The sequence below is a fragment of the Triturus cristatus genome, chromosome 4_2, assembly GCF_964204655.1.
Source record: "Triturus cristatus chromosome 4_2, aTriCri1.1, whole genome shotgun sequence".
NCBI classification, from domain to species: domain Eukaryota; kingdom Metazoa; phylum Chordata; class Amphibia; order Caudata; family Salamandridae; genus Triturus; species Triturus cristatus.
Genome location: NC_140586.1, coordinates 929737859 through 929747858, shown reverse-complemented (window position 1 = coordinate 929747858; position 10000 = coordinate 929737859). Strand labels below are relative to the sequence as shown.

The 10000-nt window shown below is 49.8% G+C and overlaps 18 non-coding genes across 18 annotated transcripts; 12 read left to right on the top strand and 6 right to left on the bottom strand.

Moving 5' to 3' along the window:
- The first annotated feature begins 90 nt into the window (after window positions 1–90).
- On the top strand, window positions 91–164 carry TRNAN-GUU (transfer RNA asparagine (anticodon GUU)). Its single transcript has one exon. It is a non-coding gene; the product is annotated as a tRNA-Asn (tRNA).
- A 243-nt stretch (window positions 165–407) lies between these two features.
- Window positions 408–479, top strand: TRNAW-CCA (transfer RNA tryptophan (anticodon CCA)). The gene has a single exon. It is a non-coding gene; the product is annotated as a tRNA-Trp (tRNA).
- Window positions 480–550: 71 nt separating this feature from the next.
- TRNAG-GCC (transfer RNA glycine (anticodon GCC)) lies at window positions 551–621 on the bottom strand. Its single transcript has one exon. It is a non-coding gene; the product is annotated as a tRNA-Gly (tRNA).
- Window positions 622–1775: 1154 nt separating this feature from the next.
- TRNAN-GUU (transfer RNA asparagine (anticodon GUU)) lies at window positions 1776–1849 on the top strand. Its single transcript has one exon. It is a non-coding gene; the product is annotated as a tRNA-Asn (tRNA).
- A 243-nt stretch (window positions 1850–2092) lies between these two features.
- Window positions 2093–2164, top strand: TRNAW-CCA (transfer RNA tryptophan (anticodon CCA)). Its single transcript has one exon. It is a non-coding gene; the product is annotated as a tRNA-Trp (tRNA).
- A 71-nt stretch (window positions 2165–2235) lies between these two features.
- TRNAG-GCC (transfer RNA glycine (anticodon GCC)) lies at window positions 2236–2306 on the bottom strand. The gene has a single exon. It is a non-coding gene; the product is annotated as a tRNA-Gly (tRNA).
- Window positions 2307–3460: 1154 nt separating this feature from the next.
- Window positions 3461–3534, top strand: TRNAN-GUU (transfer RNA asparagine (anticodon GUU)). Its single transcript has one exon. It is a non-coding gene; the product is annotated as a tRNA-Asn (tRNA).
- Window positions 3535–3777: 243 nt separating this feature from the next.
- Window positions 3778–3849, top strand: TRNAW-CCA (transfer RNA tryptophan (anticodon CCA)). The gene has a single exon. It is a non-coding gene; the product is annotated as a tRNA-Trp (tRNA).
- A 71-nt stretch (window positions 3850–3920) lies between these two features.
- Window positions 3921–3991, bottom strand: TRNAG-GCC (transfer RNA glycine (anticodon GCC)). The gene has a single exon. It is a non-coding gene; the product is annotated as a tRNA-Gly (tRNA).
- Window positions 3992–5152: 1161 nt separating this feature from the next.
- Window positions 5153–5226, top strand: TRNAN-GUU (transfer RNA asparagine (anticodon GUU)). The gene has a single exon. It is a non-coding gene; the product is annotated as a tRNA-Asn (tRNA).
- Window positions 5227–5469: 243 nt separating this feature from the next.
- On the top strand, window positions 5470–5541 carry TRNAW-CCA (transfer RNA tryptophan (anticodon CCA)). The gene has a single exon. It is a non-coding gene; the product is annotated as a tRNA-Trp (tRNA).
- A 71-nt stretch (window positions 5542–5612) lies between these two features.
- TRNAG-GCC (transfer RNA glycine (anticodon GCC)) lies at window positions 5613–5683 on the bottom strand. The gene has a single exon. It is a non-coding gene; the product is annotated as a tRNA-Gly (tRNA).
- Window positions 5684–6837: 1154 nt separating this feature from the next.
- Window positions 6838–6911, top strand: TRNAN-GUU (transfer RNA asparagine (anticodon GUU)). Its single transcript has one exon. It is a non-coding gene; the product is annotated as a tRNA-Asn (tRNA).
- A 243-nt stretch (window positions 6912–7154) lies between these two features.
- Window positions 7155–7226, top strand: TRNAW-CCA (transfer RNA tryptophan (anticodon CCA)). Its single transcript has one exon. It is a non-coding gene; the product is annotated as a tRNA-Trp (tRNA).
- A 71-nt stretch (window positions 7227–7297) lies between these two features.
- On the bottom strand, window positions 7298–7368 carry TRNAG-GCC (transfer RNA glycine (anticodon GCC)). The gene has a single exon. It is a non-coding gene; the product is annotated as a tRNA-Gly (tRNA).
- A 1154-nt stretch (window positions 7369–8522) lies between these two features.
- Window positions 8523–8596, top strand: TRNAN-GUU (transfer RNA asparagine (anticodon GUU)). Its single transcript has one exon. It is a non-coding gene; the product is annotated as a tRNA-Asn (tRNA).
- A 243-nt stretch (window positions 8597–8839) lies between these two features.
- On the top strand, window positions 8840–8911 carry TRNAW-CCA (transfer RNA tryptophan (anticodon CCA)). Its single transcript has one exon. It is a non-coding gene; the product is annotated as a tRNA-Trp (tRNA).
- Window positions 8912–8982: 71 nt separating this feature from the next.
- On the bottom strand, window positions 8983–9053 carry TRNAG-GCC (transfer RNA glycine (anticodon GCC)). Its single transcript has one exon. It is a non-coding gene; the product is annotated as a tRNA-Gly (tRNA).
- Window positions 9054–10000: the final 947 nt, after the last annotated feature.

Below are 10000 nucleotides of genomic sequence, written 5' to 3'. Positions count from 1 at the left end.
GATAAAGACGCCTTATATAACACAAGCTCAAGGCAGGCGCGCACACATAAAGATATATGTTGAGTCTCAGGAGATGTGCTTTTCTCACTAGTCTCTGTGGCGCAATCGGTTAGCGTGTTCGGCTGTTAACCGAAAGGTTGGTGGTTCAAGCCCACCCAGGGACGTTTCCTTTTGCATGCATGAAGCACTTTAATAAATCATAGTAATGTGCCTTTGGTCTAGAGCTCCTGCGTGAGACCCTTTCCCTGAACATTTCAATCCTCTGCGTTCTCTCTGCACCTGCACTCAATTTCATCAATAGGATGGAAAACAAAAAGCCAAACCTTGTAATACAACCCTAGGCATATAAGGAGGTGGGCAAAAATGAAAAGGCTCACAACATTTGCTGATGTGTCTCCAAAAGCAAGGACCTCGTGGCGCAACGGTAGCGCGTCTGACTCCAGATCAGAAGGTTGCGTGTTCAAATCACGTCGGGGTAACTGTTTCCCATTTTATGCCCCACTGAGTTCCCATATTTGATTTAGAAAGCAAAGTCAAAAGAACACAGCATTGCATTGGCCGGGAATCGAACCCGGGCCTCCCGCGTGGCAGGCGAGAATTCTACCACTGAACCACCAATGCTTCACATGTGTAGCTTAGAGACAGAGCTCTGTCCAAGACAGTGATGAGGCGCACGCACTCAAATTGCACACCTATGAACAAAGTGTGTGCAACAGACATTGGAATGCCAACGTTTCACATGATGGCAAGAATCAGATGCAGGAGACTATAAGTATGAATGTTTTTGCATTTGCTGAGGTCACTGGCTTGGGACTAGTGTTGTGGTTATCAGGGCATGATGGCAGGCTGCTCCCGACAGAAGTGGCTCATAGAAGGCAGCCTCCAGATCACCAGCACTATTGTGTTTCAGATCATGTCACTGAACTCTCCTCCTTAAAAATCCTTCCCACTGTCTTTGCCAAATTCCCTGTCCTCCCCGAAATGCTGGGGTGAAACGGGCAGAGTTCTGCGCCCTGCGTCCCTAACGCGCTCCCAACGCGGCCTACAGCCCTGGTCGGGCACAGCCCTGGTCGGGCTTAGACCACTGGGGCCTCTGGAGAGCAAGACCTCCAGAAGCCTATGGTCAGGCCTATTGCACAGGCATTTTGTGCCTGGCCATTCCGGGATTGTTGTGTTTCAAGGCCCAGCCATCAATACTAATGTGATGGGTTTCCCTGAGAACCCTCATGTCCCTGTCCTCCCAAGAGCCCGAGCTTTTATGTAAAATAAGGTGTGCACCTTGGGCCTTCCCCTTTGCGCTCTCTGCCCCCTCTCTTTCTCCAAAGCTGAGCTCTGCAGGTAAATGTATCTATCTGAGTGAGGGGCTAGGGAGGGCCTTGCCCAGCAGTCTTACAAAGCAAGAGTTCAGAGAAAGCACCTGCTCTGGGAAGGAGACTCCGCTCACAGAGAAGACAAGTCTAACATGCCACAGTGAAGATTGGATGGGCAAGACACACGCCTGACAGGCTGGTAGAACACCACCAGAGGAGCAGATAGCTACGCTAAGAAGGCCACAGAAAAGTCATACATGTATCTCATACACTGGGACTGGTTGTAATACTGGCCCTAACACCATTAGATAGTAGTCTGCGCATCATAACACCCAACAGTGACAAGACACTAAGCAAATGGCAAATGCTGCGTAGGATAAAGACGCCTTATATAACACAAGCTCAAGGCAGGCGCGCACACATAAAGATATATGTTGGGTCTCAGGAGATGTGCTTTTGTCACTAGTCTCTGTGGCGCAATCGGTTAGTGCGTTCGGCTGTTAACCGAAAGGTTGGTGGTTCAAGCCCACCCAGGGACGTTTCCTTTTGCATGCATGAAGCACTTTAATAAATCATAGTAATGTGCCTTTGGTCTAAAGCTCCTGCGTGAGACCCTTTCCCTGAACATTTCAATCCTCTGCGTTCTCTCTGCACCTGCACTCAATTTCATCAATAGGATGGAAAACAAAAAGCCAAACCTTGTAATACAACCCTAGGCATATAAGGAGGTGGGCAAAAATGAAAAGGCTCACAACATTTGCTGATGTGACTCCAAATGCAAGGACCTCGTGGCGCAACGGTAGCGCGTCTGACTCCAGATCAGAAGGTTGCGTGTTCAAATCACATCGGGGTCACTGTTTCCCATTTTATGCCCCACTGAGTTCCCATATTTGATTTAGAAAGCAAAGTCAAAAGAACACAGCCTTGCATTGGCCGGGAATCGAACCCAGGCCTCCCGCGTGGCAGGCGAGAATTCTTCCACTGAACCACCAATGCTTCACATGTGTAGCTTAGAGACAGAGCTCTGTCCAAGACAGTGATGAGGCGCACGCACTCAAATTGCACACCTATGAACAAAGTGTGTGCAACAGACATTGGAATGCCAACGTTTCACATGATGGCAAGAATCAGATGCAGGAGACTATAAGTATGAATGTTTTTGCATTTGCTGAGGTCACTGGCTTGGGACTAGTGTTGTGGTTATCAGGGCATGATGGCAGGCTGCTCCCGACAGAAGGGGCTTATAGAAGGCAGCCTCCAGATCACCAGCACTATTGTGTTTCAGATCATGTCACTGAACTCTCCTCCTTAAAAATCCTTCCCACTGTCTTTGCCAAATTCCCTGTCCTCCCCGAAATGCTGGGGTGAAACGGGCAGAGTTCTGCGCCCTGCGTCCCTAACGCGCTCCCAACGCGGCCTACAGCCCTGGTCGGGCACAGCCCTGGTCGGGCTTAGACCACTGGGGCCTCTGGAGAGCAAGACCTCCAGAAGCCTATGGTCAGGCCTATTGCACAGGCATTTTGTGCCTGGCCATTCCGGGATTGTTGTGTTTCAAGGCCCAGCCATCAATACTAATGTGATGGCTTTCCCTGAGAACCCTCATGTCCCTGTCCTCCCAAGAGCCCGAGCTTTTATGTAAAATAAGGTGTGCACCTTGGGCCTTCCCCTTTGCGCTCTCTGCCCCCTCTCTTTCTCCAAAGCTGAGCTCTGCAGGTAAATGTATCTATCTGAGTGAGGGGCTAGGGAGGGCCTTGCCCAGCAGTCTTACAAAGCAAGAGTTCAGAGAAAGCACCTGCTCTGGGAAGGAGACTCCGCTCACAGAGAAGACAAGTCTAACATGCCACAGTGAAGATTGGATGGGCAAGACACACGCCTGACAGGCTGGTAGAACACCACCAGAGGAGCAGATAGCTACGCTAAGAAGGCCACAGAAAAGTCATACATGTATCTCATACACTGGGACTGGTTGTAATACTGGCCCTAACACCATTAGATAGTAGTCTGCGCATCATAACACCCAACAGTGACAAGACACTAAGCAAATGGCAAATGCTGCGTAGGATAAAGACGCCTTATATAACACAAGCTCAAGGCAGGCGCGCACACATAAAGATATATGTTGAGTCTCAGGAGATGTGCTTTTGTCACTAGTCTCTGTGGCGCAATCGGTTAGCGTGTTCGGCTGTTAACCGAAAGGTTGGTGGTTCAAACCCACCCAGGGACGTTTCCTTTTGCATGCATGAAGCACTTTAATAAATCATAGTAATGTGCCTTTGGTCTAGAGCTCCTGCGTGAGACCCTTTCCCTGAACATTTCAATCCTCTGCGTTCTCTCTGCACCTGCACTCAATTTCATCAATAGGATGGAAAACAAAAAGCCAAACCTTGTAATACAACCCTAGGCATATAAGGAGGTGGGCAAAAATGAAAAGGCTCACAACATTTGCTGATGTGTCTCCAAAAGCAAGGACCTCGTGGCGCAACGGTAGCGCGTCTGACTCCAGATCAGAAGGTTGCGTGTTCAAATCACGTCGGGGTAACTGTTTCCCATTTTATGCCCCACTGAGTTCCCATATTTGATTTAGAAAGCAAAGTCAAAAGAACACAGCCTTGCATTGGCCGGGAATCGAACCCGGGCCTCCCGCGTGGCAGGCGAGAATTCTACCACTGAACCACCAATGCTTCACATGTGTAGCTTAGAGACAGAGCTCTGTCCAAGACAGTGATGAGGCGCACGCACTCAAATTGCACACCTATGAACAAAGTGTGTGCAACAGACATTGGAATGCCAACGTTTCACATGATGGCAAGAATCAGATGCAGGAGACTATAAGTATGAATGTTTTTGCATTTGCTGAGGTCACTGGCTTGGGACTAGTGTTGTGGTTATCAGGGCATGATGGCAGGCTGCTCCCGACAGAAGTGGCTCATAGAAGGCAGCCTCCAGATCACCAGCACTATTGTGTTTCAGATCATGTCACTGAACTCTCCTCCTTAAAAATCCTTCCCACTGTCTTTGCCAAATTCCCTGTCCTCCCCGAAATGCTGGGGTGAAACGGGCAGAGTTCTGCGCCCTGCGTCCCTTTATGCGTCCCTAACGCGCTCCCAACGCGCTCCCAACGCGGCCTACAGCCCTGGTCGGGCTTAGACCACTGGGGCCTCTGGAGAGCAAGACCTCCAGAAGCCTATGGTCAGGCCTATTGCACAGGCATTTTGTGCCTGGCCATTCCGGGATTGTTGTGTTTCAAGGCCCAGCCATCAATACTAATGTGATGGCTTTCCCTGAGAACCCTCATGTTCCTGTCCTCCCAAGAGCCCGAGCTTTTATGTAAAATAAGGTGTGCACCTTGGGCCTTCCCCTTTGCGCTCTCTGCGCCCTCTCTTTCTCCAAAGCTGAGCTCTGCAGGTAAATGTATCTATCTGAGTGAGGGGCTAGGGAGGGCCTTGCCCAGCAGTCTTACAAAGCAAGAGTTCAGAGAAAGCACCTGCTCTGGGAAGGAGACTCCGCTCACAGAGAAGACAAGTCTAACATGCCACAGTGAAGATTGGATGGGCAAGACACACGCCTGACAGGCTGGTAGAACACCACCAGAGGAGCAGATAGCTACGCTAAGAAGGCCACAGAAAAGTCATACATGTATCTCATACACTGGGACTGGTTGTAATACTGGCCCTAACACCATTAGACAGTAGTCTGCGCATCATAACACCCAACAGTGACAAGACACTAAGCAAATGGCAAATGCTGCGTAGGATAAAGACGCCTTATATAACACAAGCTCAAGGCAGGCGCGCACACATAAAGATATATGTTGGGTCTCAGGAGATGTGCTTTTGTCACTAGTCTCTGTGGCGCAATCGGTTAGTGCGTTCGGCTGTTAACCGAAAGGTTGGTGGTTCAAGCCCACCCAGGGACGTTTCCTTTTGCATGCATGAAGCACTTTAATAAATCATAGTAATGTGCCTTTGGTCTAAAGCTCCTGCGTGAGACCCTTTCCCTGAACATTTCAATCCTCTGCGTTCTCTCTGCACCTGCACTCAATTTCATCAATAGGATGGAAAACAAAAAGCCAAACCTTGTAATACAACCCTAGGCATATAAGGAGGTGGGCAAAAATGAAAAGGCTCACAACATTTGCTGATGTGACTCCAAATGCAAGGACCTCGTGGCGCAACGGTAGCGCGTCTGACTCCAGATCAGAAGGTTGCGTGTTCAAATCACATCGGGGTCACTGTTTCCCATTTTATGCCCCACTGAGTTCCCATATTTGATTTAGAAAGCAAAGTCAAAAGAACACAGCCTTGCATTGGCCGGGAATCGAACCCAGGCCTCCCGCGTGGCAGGCGAGAATTCTTCCACTGAACCACCAATGCTTCACATGTGTAGCTTAGAGACAGAGCTCTGTCCAAGACAGTGATGAGGCGCACGCACTCAAATTGCACACCTATGAACAAAGTGTGTGCAACAGACATTGGAATGCCAACGTTTCACATGATGGCAAGAATCAGATGCAGGAGACTATAAGTATGAATGTTTTTGCATTTGCTGAGGTCACTGGCTTGGGACTAGTGTTGTGGTTATCAGGGCATGATGGCAGGCTGCTCCCGACAGAAGGGGCTCATAGAAGGCAGCCTCCAGATCACCAGCACTATTGTGTTTCAGATCATGTCACTGAACTCTCCTCCTTAAAAATCCTTCCCACTGTCTTTGCCAAATTCCCTGTCCTCCCCGAAATGCTGGGGTGAAACGGGCAGAGTTCTGCGCCCTGCGTCCCTAACGCGCTCCCAACGCGGCCTACAGCCCTGGTCGGGCACAGCCCTGGTCGGGCTTAGACCACTGGGGCCTCTGGAGAGCAAGACCTCCAGAAGCCTATGGTCAGGCCTATTGCACAGGCATTTTGTGCCTGGCCATTCCGGGATTGTTGTGTTTCAAGGCCCAGCCATCAATACTAATGTGATGGCTTTCCCTGAGAACCCTCATGTCCCTGTCCTCCCAAGAGCCCGAGCTTTTATGTAAAATAAGGTGTGCACCTTGGGCCTTCCCCTTTGCGCTCTCTGCCCCCTCTCTTTCTCCAAAGCTGAGCTCTGCAGGTAAATGTATCTATCTGAGTGAGGGGCTAGGGAGGGCCTTGCCCAGCAGTCTTACAAAGCAAGAGTTCAGAGAAAGCACCTGCTCTGGGAAGGAGACTCCGCTCACAGAGAAGACAAGTCTAACATGCCACAGTGAAGATTGGATGGGCAAGACACACGCCTGACAGGCTGGTAGAACACCACCAGAGGAGCAGATAGCTACGCTAAGAAGGCCACAGAAAAGTCATACATGTATCTCATACACTGGGACTGGTTGTAATACTGGCCCTAACACCATTAGATAGTAGTCTGCGCATCATAACACCCAACAGTGACAAGACACTAAGCAAATGGCAAATGCTGCGTAGGATAAAGACGCCTTATATAACACAAGCTCAAGGCAGGCGCGCACACATAAAGATATATGTTGAGTCTCAGGAGATGTGCTTTTGTCACTAGTCTCTGTGGCGCAATCGGTTAGCGTGTTCGGCTGTTAACCGAAAGGTTGGTGGTTCAAGCCCACCCAGGGACGTTTCCTTTTGCATGCATGAAGCACTTTAATAAATCATAGTAATGTGCCTTTGGTCTAGAGCTCCTGCGTGAGACCCTTTCCCTGAACATTTCAATCCTCTGCGTTCTCTCTGCACCTGCACTCAATTTCATCAATAGGATGGAAAACAAAAAGCCAAACCTTGTAATACAACCCTAGGCATATAAGGAGGTGGGCAAAAATGAAAAGGCTCACAACATTTGCTGATGTGACTCCAAATGCAAGGACCTCGTGGCGCAACGGTAGCGCGTCTGACTCCAGATCAGAAGGTTGCGTGTTCAAATCACATCGGGGTCACTGTTTCCCATTTTATGCCCCACTGAGTTCCCATATTTGATTTAGAAAGCAAAGTCAAAAGAACACAGCCTTGCATTGGCCGGGAATCGAACCCAGGCCTCCCGCGTGGCAGGCGAGAATTCTTCCACTGAACCACCAATGCTTCACATGTGTAGCTTAGAGACAGAGCTCTGTCCAAGACAGTGATGAGGCGCACGCACTCAAATTGCACACCTATGAACAAAGTGTGTGCAACAGACATTGGAATGCCAACGTTTCACATGATGGCAAGAATCAGATGCAGGAGACTATAAGTATGAATGTTTTTGCATTTGCTGAGGTCACTGGCTTGGGACTAGTGTTGTGGTTATCAGGGCATGATGGCAGGCTGCTCCCGACAGAAGGGGCTTATAGAAGGCAGCCTCCAGATCACCAGCACTATTGTGTTTCAGATCATGTCACTGAACTCTCCTCCTTAAAAATCCTTCCCACTGTCTTTGCCAAATTCCCTGTCCTCCCCGAAATGCTGGGGTGAAACGGGCAGAGTTCTGCGCCCTGCGTCCCTAACGCGCTCCCAACGCGGCCTACAGCCCTGGTCGGGCACAGCCCTGGTCGGGCTTAGACCACTGGGGCCTCTGGAGAGCAAGACCTCCAGAAGCCTATGGTCAGGCCTATTGCACAGGCATTTTGTGCCTGGCCATTCCGGGATTGTTGTGTTTCAAGGCCCAGCCATCAATACTAATGTGATGGCTTTCCCTGAGAACCCTCATGTCCCTGTCCTCCCAAGAGCCCGAGCTTTTATGTAAAATAAGGTGTGCACCTTGGGCCTTCCCCTTTGCGCTCTCTGCCCCCTCTCTTTCTCCAAAGCTGAGCTCTGCAGGTAAATGTATCTATCTGAGTGAGGGGCTAGGGAGGGCCTTGCCCAGCAGTCTTACAAAGCAAGAGTTCAGAGAAAGCACCTGCTCTGGGAAGGAGACTCCGCTCACAGAGAAGACAAGTCTAACATGCCACAGTGAAGATTGGATGGGCAAGACACACGCCTGACAGGCTGGTAGAACACCACCAGAGGAGCAGATAGCTACGCTAAGAAGGCCACAGAAAAGTCATACATGTATCTCATACACTGGGACTGGTTGTAATACTGGCCCTAACACCATTAGATAGTAGTCTGCGCATCATAACACCCAACAGTGACAAGACACTAAGCAAATGGCAAATGCTGCGTAGGATAAAGACGCCTTATATAACACAAGCTCAAGGCAGGCGCGCACACATAAAGATATATGTTGAGTCTCAGGAGATGTGCTTTTGTCACTAGTCTCTGTGGCGCAATCGGTTAGCGTGTTCGGCTGTTAACCGAAAGGTTGGTGGTTCAAACCCACCCAGGGACGTTTCCTTTTGCATGCATGAAGCACTTTAATAAATCATAGTAATGTGCCTTTGGTCTAGAGCTCCTGCGTGAGACCCTTTCCCTGAACATTTCAATCCTCTGCGTTCTCTCTGCACCTGCACTCAATTTCATCAATAGGATGGAAAACAAAAAGCCAAACCTTGTAATACAACCCTAGGCATATAAGGAGGTGGGCAAAAATGAAAAGGCTCACAACATTTGCTGATGTGTCTCCAAAAGCAAGGACCTCGTGGCGCAACGGTAGCGCGTCTGACTCCAGATCAGAAGGTTGCGTGTTCAAATCACGTCGGGGTAACTGTTTCCCATTTTATGCCCCACTGAGTTCCCATATTTGATTTAGAAAGCAAAGTCAAAAGAACACAGCCTTGCATTGGCCGGGAATCGAACCCGGGCCTCCCGCGTGGCAGGCGAGAATTCTACCACTGAACCACCAATGCTTCACATGTGTAGCTTAGAGACAGAGCTCTGTCCAAGACAGTGATGAGGCGCACGCACTCAAATTGCACACCTATGAACAAAGTGTGTGCAACAGACATTGGAATGCCAACGTTTCACATGATGGCAAGAATCAGATGCAGGAGACTATAAGTATGAATGTTTTTGCATTTGCTGAGGTCACTGGCTTGGGACTAGTGTTGTGGTTATCAGGGCATGATGGCAGGCTGCTCCCGACAGAAGTGGCTCATAGAAGGCAGCCTCCAGATCACCAGCACTATTGTGTTTCAGATCATGTCACTGAACTCTCCTCCTTAAAAATCCTTCCCACTGTCTTTGCCAAATTCCCTGTCCTCCCCGAAATGCTGGGGTGAAACGGGCAGAGTTCTGCGCCCTGCGTCCCTTTATGCGTCCCTAACGCGCTCCCAACGCGCTCCCAACGCGGCCTACAGCCCTGGTCGGGCTTAGACCACTGGGGCCTCTGGAGAGCAAGACCTCCAGAAGCCTATGGTCAGGCCTATTGCACAGGCATTTTGTGCCTGGCCATTCCGGGATTGTTGTGTTTCAAGGCCCAGCCATCAATACTAATGTGATGGCTTTCCCTGAGAACCCTCATGTTCCTGTCCTCCCAAGAGCCCGAGCTTTTATGTAAAATAAGGTGTGCACCTTGGGCCTTCCCCTTTGCGCTCTCTGCGCCCTCTCTTTCTCCAAAGCTGAGCTCTGCAGGTAAATGTATCTATCTGAGTGAGGGGCTAGGGAGGGCCTTGCCCAGCAGTCTTACAAAGCAAGAGTTCAGAGAAAGCACCTGCTCTGGGAAGGAGACTCCGCTCACAGAGAAGACAAGTCTAACATGCCACAGTGAAGATTGGATGGGCAAGACACACGCCTGACAGGCTGGTAGAACACCACCAGAGGAGCAGATAGCTACGCTAAGAAGGCCACAGAAAAG